We start from the raw sequence: 15,910 nt of genomic DNA, 5'->3' as shown, positions 1-15,910 counted from the left end.
ACTTTCCCTTTTGGAGCTAATTGTCCAAACACCAATAGGATTGAAAGTCAGTGGACTTGGAACTCTCCTCCAAGATTGAATATCTCTGCCCCTGGTGTAAAATTCTTGTTTAGTGGGGGTGGGGCTCCAGGTAGATTTCAAATGTTCAGTGTAATGGTTAATGTACACAGGGGGCAATGTTGTGCCCAGTGGGTACAGGCACAGTGAGAATGTGAGGGACGGGGAGCCCAGCGGTTGTGATTTAACTCTGTTGGATTTGAATTTCACCTGTCATCTTGTGAGCACAGATTGAAGTTTCTTTATCCTCAGCTTCCCCTCACGACAGGCCCTCAGGATTGTATTGTAAGTCGTTAGTCCTATTTTCAAATTACATTGTTTATCATTCACTGTATTTGAGGGGTGGTCATTGGAACAGGAGTAGTCCATTTAGCCCCTCGAGCCTGGTCCACCATTCAATGAGATCATGGTTGATCTGTGACATAACTCCATATACCTGCCTTCGTAATATCCCTTACCTTGTTTTGCTCAACAAAATGTTAAGCTGAGGTAATAGATTTAACAATTGAGCTAGCATCAACTGCCCTTTGTGGAAGAGTGTTCCTAACTTCTCCCACTCTTTGCGTGTAGAAGTGTCTCATAACTTCACTCCTGAAAGTCCTGATTCTAATTTTTAGGTTCTGTCCCCTGGTCGCTAAACTGGCTGTGTTTTTACAACTTTACAGTGAATTGGGTCCAATCCATGTCTGGGACAACCTTGTGAAATCCTGAAATTTGTTCATAAAATGGTCTTCAGATTAATAAGAGAATGTTGAACTTTACTGAGCTGGGTTTTTCTTTTTGGTAAATCAGACATTCAGGGGGTCTATTAAACAGGATGGGAGCTGTTAGCAGTAAACACCCTCGCTTCAGACAACATTCTTTAGTGGGTGGAAACCACTTCTCCATTTAAATCAAATCATGGTAATATTTTACTTGAGCTATAATCACTGAAGTTTAGTGTTTAAACATAGCAGGAGATCCAGGCTCGTTCTGTTGAAGTATAATATTGAGTTAGTGGGAACTTTTAACAACAGCAATTCATTTCTGCTCACTGTGCACACTGAAGGTGATTTTTTTTTTCCAGTGGAACCTGCAGTCAGACGGCCCCTCCTCACTTTCACTCTGAGCTTCCTCACCATTGACAAATAGTGTTCGGAAACTTTAAACCCAATAGATGACAATACATTCAAGTGTAGTGTAGGTCCATCCTACCCTCTTCTGACTGTTGTCTGATTTACATATAAACATTTCAGGGAGACTTTACAAACTGGATATACTGACCAGGAGAACTACTGTGGGATATTTTAAAAATGTTGCAAAAAATACCATGTCGAAATGCTTCATTAATTCATTCTCAATGAAGCTTTGGATCTTACAGGACAGAAACAGATGACTTTCCTCTGTCTCCCCTCATCCAATTTAATGTTCCTCTGTTCCAAGGTCCCTGCACTATTATTCCCATTGAAAATAATTCATGGAGTTTGTGTCAACAACGCTTTCGGGCAGAACTCTACATTGTCCCCTCCCTCCCTGTAACGATATTTTTTTGAACCATAAACATGTATCTTTTGCCATGTCACATTTGACCCTAGGGGTTATAGAATCATCGAAATTTACAGCACAGAAGGAGGCTATTCGGCCCATCGTGTCTGTGCCAGCTGAAGAGGAGCTATCCAGCCTGATCGCACTCTTGGTCTTGGTCCGCAGCCTTGTAGGTGACGGCACTTCAAGTGCACATCGAAGTACTTTTAAAAAGCGATGTGGGTTTCTGCCTCGACCACCCTTTCAGCCAGTAAGGTCCATACTCACACCACCCTCTGGGTGAAAAAAAATATCCCCAGATCCCCTCGAATCCTTCTACCAATTACTTGAAATATATGCCCCCTGGTTATTGATCTCTCTGCTAAGGGATATAGGACCTTCATATCCTTTTTTTATTTGTTCATGGGATGTGGGCGTCGCTGGCAAGGGCAGCATTTATTGCCCATCCCCAATTGCCCTCATGAAGGTGGTGGTGAGCTGCTGTTTTGGAAGTGATGTAGTCTGTGTGGCCCCCAATAATTTTATACACCTCAATTAAATCCCCCCTCAGCCTCCTCTGTTCCAATGAAAACAACTCCAGCCGATCCAATCCTTCCTCACAGCTAAAATTCTCCACTCCTGGACCATCCTTGTAAATCTCCTCTGGACCCTCTCTGGTGCAATCCCATCTTTCCTGTAATGTGGTGACCTGAACTGGACACGGGTTAAATTTATTAGTCCGCCTGTTCCCACAGGTCCCAGTCGAGTTTCTTCATTCCTTTCCTTGGTTCAATCCGTCATTCACCGATTGGGTTTATGACCGGTCACCACCTCCTGTGATTTCCCCAATTGGCTGCCCCTCTTCTCAGAGATTCTCTCGCTCCACAGACCACCTGCACTCTGTCGGTTCCACCAATCCGGGAAGCTTCACCTGTGATTGGATGAACTCGGTGACCCGGGGCCGTCATGGCGGCCGCATCTCCCACAATGCAGAGCGGCGGAGAAAAGGCCCCATCTGTGAGACGTGCCGCGCTGCACTCTGGGAGAATGTTCGCACATGCGCACATCACCCACCGGATCAGCGACCGCTTCCTGTTGTGTCGCGAGACAAACTTTCCGTTTTTTCGGTTGAGAACGAGCGGTTTTTATTGTGACGGAAACTGACGTCACTTTTCCTTTGAATCGCGCGGTTTGATTTAAATAAACGGCGCACATGCGCAGTGTGGCGCGTCCCTCTTAAAGGGCCCTGGACCGGCCGAGAGTCCCCGAGCCCGGGGACAGGACCGAGAGACGGGCAATGGGATTAGAGCGGAGGGCGGCCCCGGGGAGGGGGAACTTGCATTTCTCCAGCGCCTGTCACATCCTCAGGACGACCCAAAGCCTCGCAGCCAATGGGGGGCTTTGGAAATGAGGTCACTGTTGCCATGTGGGCAGCCATTTTGTGCAGAGCAAGATCCCACAAACAGCAATGTGATAAATGACCAGATAATCTGTTTATAGGTGTTGGTTGAGGATTAAGGATTGGCCAGGACACCGGGGAGAACTCCCCTGCTCTTCTTCGAATGGTGTCGGGATCTTTTACATCCACCTGAGGGGCCGGACTGGTTTAACGGCTCGTACAAAAGACGGCCCCTCCGACAGTGTAGCACTCCCTCAGTACTGCACTGGAGTGTGAGCCGAGATTTTGTGCTCAGGTCTCTGGAGAGGAGCTTTATTCCTCAATCTTTATGATTGGAGAGGTGAGAGAGTGATACAAATGAGCCAAGGCCGACACAGAGTACTTCAGAAGGGTCGTTAATTCTTCTGTCCCGTAACACGATGTGACTTTCTTCCACAGGAGAATTCGTGCCTGAACTTCCAGGAGTTTTGAGGAAAACCACACTGGATTTGAAACAATCTGCTGGAAAATACTTGAGGCTGACTGGAAACCTGTTTCGATGTTCACACGGCCGGGAGGCACCAAGACAATTCGATGAGACTGTGAAGGGTGTCAAGTGAAATCAGGGACATGGCGAGCAACGGTGTGAAGGTAACTGGGGGATCCCCAGGGTAATGTCCAGTCTGTTCAGGTGGGCCGTTTAAAAGGAAATGGAACAGTGCGGGGAGAAAGTTGTCTGGGGACCTGTTGCTGAGATTGGAGAAGGGTTGGAAGTGGTTACCCCAGGGGTCAGTGCTGGGCCCGCTTTTATTCTCCGTATTTATGGGCCATTTAGAATTACATAGAATTTACAGCACAGAAACAGGCCATTCGGCTCAACTGGTCTGTGCCGGTGTTTATGCTCCACACGAGCCTCCTCACACCTCTTCATCTGTCCCTATCTGTATATCCTTCTATTCCTTTCTCCCTCATGTACTTATCCAGCTTCCCCTTAAAAGCATCTATGCTATTTGCCTCAATTACTCCATGTGTTAGCAAGTTCCACATTCTAACCACTCTCTGGGTAAATAAGTTCCTCCTGAATTCCTTACTGGATTTATTAGTGACTATCTTCCATTCATGGCCCATAGTTCTGGTCTCCCCCACAAGTGGAAACACATCTATGTCGACCCTATCAAACTCCCTCATAATTTTAAAGATCTCTATCAGGTCACCCCTCAGCCTTCTCTTTTCTAGAGAAAAGAGCCCCAGCCTGTTCAATCTATCCTGACAGTTATAATCTCTCAGTTCTGGTATCATCCTTGTCAATCTTTTTTGCACCTTCTCCAGTGGCTCTACATCCTTTTTGTAACATGGAGACCAGAACTGTGCACAGTACTCGGTGTGGTCTAACCAAGGTGCTAGACAAGTTCTATTCCTCTGGAAATGAACCCCAGTGCTTTGTTTGCTTTTTTATGGCCTTATGAACCTGAGTCACTACATTTAATGATTTGTGTATCTGTACCCCTGGACCCCACTTTGCTCCTCTATCCCATTTGGACTCTTATTATCCAGGAAGTATGTGGCCTCCTTATTCTTCCAACTAAATTTCTACCACCTCACACTCATCTATATTGAAATTCATTTGCCAATTACACGCCCATTCTGCAAGTTTATTCATGTCTTCCTGTATTTTGTCGCAGTCCTCTTCAGTATTAACGATATCCCTCAATTTGGTGTTGTCCGCAAATTTTGAAATTGTACTTCCGATTCCCAAGTCCAAACCGTTGATGCAAATGGTGAACAACAGTGTTCCCAGCACCGATCCCTGTGGAACACCACTTCCCACCTTTTCCCAGTCTGAGTGACTCTCTTTAACCCCTGCTCTCTGTTTTCTGTTTTGTTATCAGCTTGCTATCCATTCTGCGACCTGTCCCCTGACTCCACAAGCTCTGACCTTGGTCATGAGTCTACTATGCGGTACCTCATCGAAGGCCTTTCAAGATCTTTCAAGATTTTCTTCTTCAGATATTGATTCACTTCCCTTTTAAATTCTGCTTCCCTCATTGTTTCTGGTCGGACATTCCATTGTCCTAACAACCCTCTGCATCAAAAAGAAAACCAACCTCTCTTAATTTGATGCCCTCCAGTTACCGACTCACGAACTGGGATGTGGGCGTCGCTGGCAAGGCCAGCATTTATTACCCTTCCCAGTTGCCCTTGAGAGGGTGGTGGTGTGCCAACTATCTGGAACAATTGAGTGGCTTGCTGGGCCATTTCAGAGGGCGATTAAGAATCAGCCGCATTGCTGTCGGTCTGGAGTCACATTTCGGCCAGACTGGGTAAGGACGGCAGGTTTCCTTCCCTGAAGGACATCAGTGAACCAGATGGGTCTTTACGACAATCCGGTAGTTTCATGGCCACCATTACTGATACCAGTTTTTTTAAAATTCCAGATTTTATTTAATTAATTGAATTTAATTCTCCAGCTGCCGTGGATTTGATCTCATGACTCCGGAATATTAGTCCGAGCCTCTAGGATTACTAGTCCAGCAACAAAACCACTGTGCTCCCGTACCCGTACTAGTGGAAATAGTTTTCCCTCATTTACTTTATCAAAACCCCCTCATAATTTTGATCCCCACTCTCTGATCTTATTTAAACTTCTCTGCTCTCATGAAAAGTTATGTCAAGACTCTCATCCTTGAGATCATCTTAGTGAATCTCTTCTGCCCCTCTCCATGGCCGTGACATTCTTACTAAAGTAATGCACCAAAAACTGGACACAATATTCTGACTGTGGCCTGACCCATGATTTGTCCAGATGTAGCATTAACTCTTTCCTTTTATACTCTATGCTCCTATTTTTTAATCCTAGGATCCCATGGGGGTTTTGCAAAACAGCTTTATCAACTTGTCCTCCCACTTTTAAAGATTTGTGTATCTGAATCCCGAAATCTCTCTGCTCCTCTACTCCTTTTACAGTTTTACAGTATAGTGTCTATTTCCTCTCCTTATTCTCCTCACCTCACATCTCTCCCCATTAAATTCCATCTGACATCTACCTGCCCAATCTGCTCACCTGTCTGCCTCCTCCTGAAGTTGTTGACAATCCTCTTCATGGTTAATCTCACTCCTTATCTTTGTGGCAGCTGCAAATTTTGATATTCTGCCCCCTGCACCCAGGTCCAGATCATTTCTATCCACAGATATTGAGAAAAGCAATGGTGTCAACACTGACCCCGGGGATCACCACTGTTTAAATCCTTCCAATGCAAGAAACATCTGTTAATCACAACTCCCAGTTTTCTGTCCTTTATCCATTCTCTCTCTTTCTCTCTTATTTCTCTCCAACTTCTCATTTCTATCCCTTACTTCTCATGCACAAACAGACTCTCTTCCCCTTTCCTCTCTGTCTTACACACAGACTGTTTCTCTTCCCTGTCTCCCATATTCTCTTTCCCCTTCTTGCAAACCCTGTCTCCCATATTCTCTTTCCCCTTCTTACAAACTCTCTCTCCCTCCCACCCGACCTCTCAAACTCTCCCACGCGGGCTCTCCGAGACTCCCTCCCTCTCTCCCACGCGGGCTCTCCGAGACTCCCTCCCTCTCTCCCACGCGGGCTCTCCGAGACTCCCTCCCTCTCTCCCACGCGGGCTCTCCGAGACTCCCTCCCTCTCTCCCACGCGGGCTCTCCGAGACTCCCTCCCTCTCTCCCACGCGGGCTCTCCGAGACTCCCTCCCTCTCTCCCACGCGGGCTCTCCGAGACTCCCTCCCTCTCTCCCACGCGGGCTCTCCGAGACTCCCTCCCTCTCTCCCACGCGGGCTCTCCGAGACTCCCTCCCTCTCTCCCACGCGGGCTCTCCGAGACTCCCTCCCTCTCTCCCACGCGGGCTCTCCGAGACTCCCTCCCTCTCTCCCACGCGGGCTCTCCGAGACTCCCTCCCTCTCTCCCACGCGGGCTCTCCGAGACTCCCTCCCTCTCTCCCACGCGGGCTCTCCGAGACTCCCTCCCTCTCTCCCACGCGGGCTCTCCGAGACTCCCTCCCTCTCTCCCACGCGGGCTCTCCGAGACTCCCTCCCTCTCTCCCACGCGGGCTCTCCGAGACTCCCTCACAGTGTTTTACTCACTTTTCATAGAAACTTACAGCACAGAAGGAGGCCATTCGACCCATCATCCCTGTGTCAGCTCTTTGAAAGAGCTGTCCAATTTAGTCCCACACTCCAGCTCTTTCCCCATAACCCTGCATATTAGTCCTCTTCAAGTACATGTCCAATTGCCCTTCAAAATTCCCATGGAATCTGATTCCACCACCCTTTCAGGGAGTGCGTTTCAGATCTTAACAACTCTCTGTATGAAAAAAAACTTCTCCTCATTTCCCCTCTAGTTCTTTTGCCAATTATTTTAAATCTATGACCTCTGGTTACCGACCCACTTGCCTGAGGAAACAGTTTCTCCCTACTCGCTATCAAAACTCCTCTTGATTTTAACACCTCCATTAAATCTCCCCTTAACCCCTGCTCTAAGGAGAACAATCCCAGCTTCTCCAACCTCTCCACATAACTGATGTCCCTCATCCCTGGTACCATCCTGTTAAACCTCCTTTGTACCCTCTCCATGACCTTGACATCCTTCCTAAAGTGCATTGCCCAGAATTATACACAATACTCCAGCTGAGGCCTAACCAGTGATTTGTAAAGGTTTAGCATGACTTCCTTGTTTTTATATTCAATGTCCCTATTTACAAAGCCAGGTATCCCATACCCTTTCTTAACCATCTTATCAACTTGCCCTGCCACCTTCAAAGATTTGTGACGATGTACCCCAGGTCCCTCTGCTCTTGCACTCCCCTCAAAATAGTCCCATTTAGATTATACTGCCTCTCCATGTTGTTCCTCCCAAAGTGCATCACTTCACACTTCTCCGTCTTAAATTGCATCTGCCCTGTGTCTGCCCATTTTACCAGTCTGTCTATGTCCTCCTGAAATCTGCTACTATCCTCCTCACTATTTACTACGTTGCTAAGTCCTGTATCGGTCGCAAACTTTGAAATTGTGCTCCCAAAACCCAAATCCAGGTCATTTTGATATAACAAGAAAAATAATGGTCCTAATACCGACCCCTGGGGGACCCCACTGCGTACTTCTCTCCAGTCAGAAAAACATCCGTTCACCACAACTCTCTGCCTCCCATCCCTTAGCCAATTATGTACCCAAGTTACCACCGTCCCTTTAATCCCATGTGCTTCTGTTTTCCAAATAAGTCTGTTATGTGGTACTTTGTCAAATGCCTTCTGAAAGTCCATATATACAACAGCTACTGCACTACCTTCATCAACACTCTCTGTTACTTCATCAAAGAATTCAATCAGGTTAGTCAGACATGATTTGTCTTTAAGAAATCCGTGCTGGCTGTTCCTTGTTAACCCATGCCTCTCCAAGTGAGAATTAATTTTGTCCTTGACAATGGTCTCTCGTAGTTTTCCCACCACTGATATTAGACTGACTGGCCCGTAGTTACCAGTTTTATCCCTCTCCCCTTTTTTGAACAGGGGTGTAATATTTGCAATCCTCCAGTCCTCTGGCACCACTTCCACATCCAAGGAGGATTGATAGATTGTGGTCAGAGCTTCTGCTATCTCCACCCTTGCTTCCCTCAGCAGCCTGGGATGCATCCCACCTGGACCGGGGGACTTGTTCACTTTGAGTGATGCCAACCTATTTAGCACCTCCTTTCTATCTATTTTGATCCTATCCAATATCTCTACTCCCTCCTCCTCTACTGCGACATTAACTTCATCCTCTTCTTTTGTGAAGACAAATGCAAAGTCCTCATTCAGTACCTCAGTCATGCCCTCTGCCTCCACAAGCAGATTTCGTATTTTGTCCCTAATCAGCCCCACCATTCCTTTTATCCTTTTACTTTTTATATTTTTATAAAAGATTTTTGGGTTCCCATTTATGTCACCCGCTAATCTTTTCTCATATTCTCTCTTTGCCCTTCCTATATCCTTTTCAATTTCTCCCTGCACACTCTCCTGGTTTTGTACTGTATTCTGTACCTGACAGTGGTCATAAACCTGTTTCTGTTTTATTTTAAGCTCTATTTCCTTTGTCATTCAGGGAGCTCGAGCTTTGGATGCCGTATCTTTCCTCCTTATGGGAAAATCCTTGGTTTATACCCGAACTACCTCCACCTTGAAGACCTGCCATTGCTCATTTACTGTTTTTTTTTGTCCAGTCTTTGTTTCCAGTCCACTTGTGCTCGATCCCTTCTCAAATCACTGAAATTGGCTCCCTTTCAGTTGAATATTTTCACCTTTGATTTTTCTTTGTCCCTTTCCGTAACTGCTTCAAACCAAATTATATTATGATCACTATTACCCAGATGTTCCCCCACTGAAATACACTCCACTTGCCTTACATCATTCCCTAAAACTAGATCCAGCGTTGCTTCCTCCCTTGTTGGGCCAGAAATATACTAATTAAGAAAGTTCTCCTGCACAAATTTTTCGAATTCTTCACCCTCTCTCCCTTTCAATTACTATAATCCCCTGCGTCTGTCTTTAAGGGGCCACATTACTCTGAGTCACCTTCTTTTTCTTAATATACTTGTAAAAACCTTTAGTGTTGTCCTTGATATCCCTCACAAACTGGAGTTGTCAGCTGATATTGTGAATGAATCCACATAAAGAGTGGAAAGAAAAGAACAATTTAATGTTAAAGTAAATCAATCAAATGCCATTAATGACAAATATATTCAAATTAAATATAACCGTTTGCTCAAAAATAGTCCTATTGTATTCCAGTGACAGATTCTCGAATCTAATCAGCCGCTTGGAGTTGTCGGACAGCTGCCCAGTGACACTCGGCCTGTGATGGTTCCTCCCTTCCTCGGGGTAAGCACCTTGGCCAATATCGCCTTTAATGCAGTAAAACATCCTAAGGTGCTTCACAGGAGTGATTATCAAACAGAATTTTTCACCGAGCCACATAAAGAGATATTAGGACGGGTGACCAAAAGCTTGGCCAAAGAGTTAGGCTTAAGGAGCGTCTTAAAGGAAGAGAGGTGGAGAGATGAAGAAGTTTAGGGAAGGAATTCCAGAGCTTAGGATCGAGGCAGCCGAAGGCACAGCCGCCAATGGTGGAACGATTAAAATCGGGGATGCACAAGAGGCCAGAATTGGAGAGCGCAGAGTTCTCGGAGGGTTGTAGGGCTGGAGGAGGTTACAGAGATAGGCAGGAGCGAGGGTCATGGAGAGTTTTGAAATGAAGGATGAGAATTTTAAAATCGAGGTGTTGCTGGACCGGGAATGAATGTAGGTCAGCGAGCACGGGAGTCTTGGGTGAACGGGACTTGGTGCGAGATAAAATACGGGAGTTTTGGACGAGCTGAAGTTTATGGAGGATGGAAGACGGGAGGCCGGCCAGGAGAGTATTGGAATAGTCAAGTCTAGAGATAACAAAGGCATGGATGCGGGTTTCAGCAGCAGATGAGCTGAGGCAGGGACGGAGACGGGTGATGTTATGGAGGAGGAAGTAGATGGACTTCGTGACAGAGCAGATATGTGGTCGGAAACTCATCCCAGGGTCAAATAGGACGCCAAGGTTATGAACGGTCTGGTTCAGCCTCAGACAGTGACCGGGGAGAGGGATGGAGTCGGTGGCTCGGGAACGGTGTTTGTGGTGGGGCCCGAAGACAATGGCTTCGATCTTTGCAATATTTAGTTGGAGGAAATTGCTGCTCATCCAGTACTGAATGTTGGACAAGCAATATGAAAAATCAGAGACAGTGGAGGGTTCGAGGGAGGTCGTGGTGAGGTAGACCTGGGCATCGTCAGCGTACATGTGGAACCTGACATTGTGTTTTCGGACGATGTCGCCAAGGGGCAGCATGTAGATGAGACAGAGGGGGCAAGGATAGATCCTTGGGTGCTCCAGAATCCCCACGTTTTGCCCTGTCTCTAGATCACTCTGTCTGCAGTCCATCCCTTACTGGAGGAGGGCCTATTACAGTGGGATGAGAACAGATCTGGCCCGGGTAAATTGGAATCATAGATTGGCAGGCAAAACTGTAATTGAACAGTGGGCAGCCTTTAAAGAGATGATTCAGGTCCAGACAAGGTACATTCCAACGAGGGAGAAAGGAAGGGCAACTAAAGCCAGAGCTCCCTGGATGACAAAGGAGATAGAGAGTAAGATGAAGCGGAAAAAAGCGGCGTATGACAGGTGTCAGGTCGATAACACAAGCGAGAACCAGGCAGAATATAGAAAGTTCAGAGGGGAAGTGAAAAAGGAAATAAGAGGAGCAAAGAGAATATGAGAATTGACTAGCGACCAATATAAAAGGGAATCCAAAAGTCTCCTACAGACATGTTAACAGTAAACAGGTAGTAAGAGGAGGGGTGGGGCTGATTATGGACCATAAAGGAGATCTACTCATGGAGGCAGTGGGCATGGCTGAGGTATTAAATGAATACTTTGCATCTGTCTTTACCAAGGAAGAAGATGCTGCCAGAGTCTCGGTAAAGGAAGATATCGTTAAGATACTGATGGCTAAAAATTGATAAAGAAGAGGTACTAGAAAGGCTGGCTGTACTTAAAGTAGATAAGTCACCTGGTCTGGATGGGATACACCCGAGGATGCTGAAGGAAGTAAGGGGGGAAATTGCAGAGGTACTGGCCATAATCTTCCAGACATCCTTGGACATGGGAGTGGTGCCAGAGGATTGGAGATTTGCAAATGTTACACCCTTGTTCAAAAAAGGGTGTAAGGATAAACCCAGCAACAATAGGCCAGTCAGTTTAACCTCGGTGGTGGGGAAACTTCTGGAAATGATAATACTGGACAGAATTAACAGTCACTTGGACGAATGTGGATTGATTAGGGAAAGCCAGCATGGATTTGTTACAGGCAAATCGTGTTTAACTAACCTGATGGAGTTTTTTGATGAGGTAACAGAGAGTGTCGATGAGGGCAATGCGGTTGACTTTGTGTATATGGACGTTCCAAAGGCGTTTAATAAAGTGCCACGTGGTAGGCTTGTCATCGAGGTTGCGGCCCATGGAATAAAGGGGGCAATAACAACATGGATACAGAATTGGCGAAATGACAGGAAACAGAGAGTAGTGGTGATCGGTTGTTTTTCGGACTGGAGGGAGATGCACAGTGGTGTTCCCCAGGGGTCAGTGCTGGGACCACTGCTTTTCTTGATATATATTAAGGACTTGGACTTGGGTGTACAGGGCACAATTTCAAATTTGCAGATGACACGAGACTTGGAAGGGTAGTGTGCAGTGAGGAGGATAGTGATAGACTTCAAGAGGATATAGACAGGCTGATGGCATGGACGGACACGTGGCAGATGAAATTTAAACCAGATAAATGTGAAGTGATATATTTCAGTAGCAAGAAAGTGGAGAGGCAATATAAACTAGAGGGCACAATTCTAAAAGGGGTGCTGGAACAGTGAGATCTGGGGGTATATGTGCACAAATCGTTGAAGGTGGCAGGGCAGGTTGAGAAAGCGGTTAAAAAAGTGGTCGGGATCCTGGGCTTTATAAATAGAGGCATAGGGCCTGATTTTAGCAGGCCTGCGGGTTTCCGGCGGGTTGGGTTTCGGGTGCGTGGCCTCCGCGCCCGGTGAAATTAGTGGGCTGCCCGCGCGATCGTAGCAGGCAATGCACTAATTGGAATCACTTACCTGCTCCTCCGGACTCCGCGCTGCTGGTCTGCGCGTCGGGCGGGCTGCGCATGCGCAGTACGATCTGTCAGCTGGAGGCTCTCTAGTTAAAGGGGCAGTCCTCCACTGACAGATGCTGCAACCAATGGAACAAATTAGAGCATGGAGCAGCCCAGGGGGAAGGCTGCTCCCAGTTTAATGATGCCTCACCCCAGGTATCATCAGATGGGGTGAGGAGGAGGGGGAGGACAGAGATCTTCCACCCGGCGGGCGGGAGGAAGCGGCCTGCCTCTGCCACCAAGAAGGCCTGGCTCGAGGTGGCAGAGGGGGTCACCTGCACCATCAACATATCGCCCACCTGCATACAGTGCAGGAGGCGCTCCAATGACCTCAGTAGGTCAGCCACAGTGAGAGCACATAGTCTTTCCCCTACACTCCGTCTGCCACAACACTGCCCCCACCCCACATCTCCTTCGGCACCGCCAACACTACTCTGTCACATCACCCCTCATACCCACTCAAACCCCATCCTCATCTTACCTGCACCTACTCACCTCGCCAGTACTCACCCGCCACTAACACGCAACCCAATCCTCATACAATCTCATGGCTCTATCCCATACTCACCCTCTCGTGCATCTCTCTCACGGCCAGCCTCACTCAACCTGCCACCATCTGTGCTGCAGCCACAGGGCATGCATCGCATATGTGCAGTCGGCAGCGTACGGCAAACGTGTCGTGAGCATGAAGGGGATGCACAAGGGTGTCTGAGGGTTTGCCATGGGTGTTACCTATATTGAATTTCAGAGCAACAAACATCACACATTATATTGGCACCACCACTGCCATGTCTCCGCGAATCCTGTCTGTTGTGTCCAATAATGCCCGCTCCTGGGTATCACTATGAGGACCCACCACTGATGCCACCCATTGTGTTACTGCAGAGTAGGTGCAGGTGTATTTGCAGGGCTCTTCCGCGCAGACGACTGAGAGACATCGGCGGTGTACCCGGCTGCACCCTGGAAGGATGCGGAGGAGAAGTTGTGGAGGGCAGTGGTGACTTTGGCAGCGACAGGTAAGCAGATGGTGCTGGGGCCAGCCAGGAGCAGCTCGGCATGAAAGAGCCTGCAGATCTCCACGACTACATGTCGAGTGAATCTGCGCCTCCGTGTGCACTGCTCCTCGGAGAGGTCCGGGGAGCTGCGCCTCGGTCTGTGGACACTGTGGCGAGGGTAGTGCCCTCTGCGACGCGTCTCTCTCTGCGGTAGCCCTCCCTCCTGCTGTACAGGTGGATATGTCACAGCACTCTGTTGTGGAGCTCCACGTGTCAGAGGTGGACGGCGTGGATGGTGAGGCTGGTGATGCTGTTCGCCCTCCGAGGGGGTCATGACTGCAGCTACAGTGGCCCCCATCCGCAATATGTACATCTGAGGGGGTCCGCAAGGTCGGCACATGTCTCCGGACCCCGGGGTGAGTGTGCAGGTTGGTGACTTTGACCGTCCGGAGGGGGGTGGTGGAGGCCACACTTTGTCCCAAATGACAGAGCGGCCTCCTGCAATGGGTGAGGGTCTCCCCCCCCCCCCCCCCCCCCCCGACCTGTCAAATGGACCTTTGCAGCTGCCACAGGCTGACAGCTGCAACACGTCCAGTTCAACTAGGACTGTTTCCCCCAGTGTGTGAAACAGTCCCATGTTCCCCAAAATCACACACAGTCCCTCAATCAGGTCAGTTAATGACCTGAACAAGCGAAATAAATAACCTCAAGTGGCATCCCGCTGGCTTTAATTGCCTGCGGGATTCCCACGCACGCACCCCCGCACGTCATCGGGGAACCCGGAAGTGGGCGGGATCGTGGCGGGTTCCCGTCACGTGACTGGATATCGGGATTTTCGGAGCCCCCCCCGGTGGAAACCCACAGGAAACCCGACGGTAAAATCGAGCCCATAGAGTACAAAAGTAAGGAAATCATAATAAACCTTTATAAAACACTGGTTTGGCCACAACTGGAATATTGTGTGCCGTTCTGGGAAGATGTGAAGGCCATAGAGAGGGTACAGAAGAGATTTACTGGAATGATTCCAGGGATAATGGACTTTTCTGACATGGATGGACTGGAGAGGCTCGGGTTGTTCTCTTTGGAACAGAAAAGGTTGAGAGGATATTTGATAGAGGTGTTCAAAATCATGAAGTGCCCAGACAGAGGAGATAGAGAGAAACTGTTCCCATTGGCGGAAGGGTCAAGAACCAGAGGGCATAGACTTGAGGTGATTGGCAAAAGAACCGAAGGTGATATGATGTAAAACTTTTTTACACAGCGAGTGGTTATGATCTGGAATGTGCTGCCTGAGGGGGTGGTGGAGGCAGATTCAATCATGGCCTTTAAAAGGAGACTGGATAAGTACTTGAAAGTAAAAAATTTTCAGGGCTATGGGGATAGGACGGGGGAATGGGACGAGTTGGATTGCTCTTGGATGGAGCCGGCGTGGACTGGATGGGCCGAATGGCCTCCTTCCGTGCTGTAATCTTTCTTTGATTCTACGATTCGAAGATTAAAAAGTATGACTCTGCCTAATCATATTATGATTTTCTAGGTGCCCTTTTACTACGTCCTTAATAATACATTCTAGCATTTTCCCTACTATTGATGTCAAGTTAACTAGCCTATAGTTCCCTCTTTTCTCTCTCACTCCTTTCTTAAATGGCGGGGTTACATTTGCTGCCTTGCAATCCACGGGGACCATTCTAGAATCTGGGGAATTCTGTAAGATCACAACCAATGCATCCACTATCTCTGCAGTCACCTCTTTTAAAACCCGAGGATGTCGGCCATCAGGTCCAGGGGGTTTCTCGGCTTTTAGTCCCATTAATTTCTCCAGTATTTTTTCTTTACTAATATTAATTACTTTAAGTTCCTCACTCGCATTCAACCCTTGGTTCCCCACTGTTTCCGGTATGTTTTTTGTGTCTTCCACTTTGAAGACAGATATCAAATATTTGTTTAACATCTCTGCCATTTCCTTACTCCCCATTATAATTTTTTCTGTCTCTGCCTCTAAGGGACCCACGATTATTTTCACTCATCTCTTCCTTTTCACATACTTGTGGGAGCTCTTACAATCTGTTTTTTTATATTTCTTGTTGGTTTTCTGTCAGATTAAATTTTCTCCCTCTTTATGAATTTTTGGTCATCCTTTGCTGATTTCTAAATCCCTCCCAATCCTCAGGCTAACTACGCTTTTTGACTACATTGTAAGCCTCTTCTTTTAATCTAATGTTATCCTTAAATTCTCTAATTAGCCACACTTTTCC

At 47.5% G+C, this 15,910-nt stretch overlaps 1 long non-coding RNA gene across 2 annotated transcripts in view; it reads left to right on the top strand.

Moving 5' to 3' along the window:
- Positions 1-2,694: 2,694 nt before the first annotated feature.
- The window catches only part of LOC137302100 (uncharacterized), a 31,150-nt gene continuing 17,934 nt past the window's right edge, over positions 2,695-15,910 (top strand). The window contains exons 1-3 of one of the 2 annotated variants that reach the window (XR_010958424.1): positions 2,695-3,299; positions 3,398-3,589; positions 9,728-9,817. This is a non-coding gene — a long non-coding RNA (uncharacterized lncRNA). Of the gene's footprint in view, positions 3,590-9,727; positions 9,818-15,910 lie in introns of both variants that reach the window. The other variant, XR_010958423.1, reaches the window with a different exon arrangement.

Source organism: Heptranchias perlo, chromosome 35, assembly GCF_035084215.1.
Source record: "Heptranchias perlo isolate sHepPer1 chromosome 35, sHepPer1.hap1, whole genome shotgun sequence".
NCBI lineage: Eukaryota > Metazoa > Chordata > Chondrichthyes > Hexanchiformes > Hexanchidae > Heptranchias > Heptranchias perlo.
The sequence above is the reverse complement of the archived record's forward strand: the minus strand, read 5'-3'. Positions and strand labels throughout refer to the sequence as shown.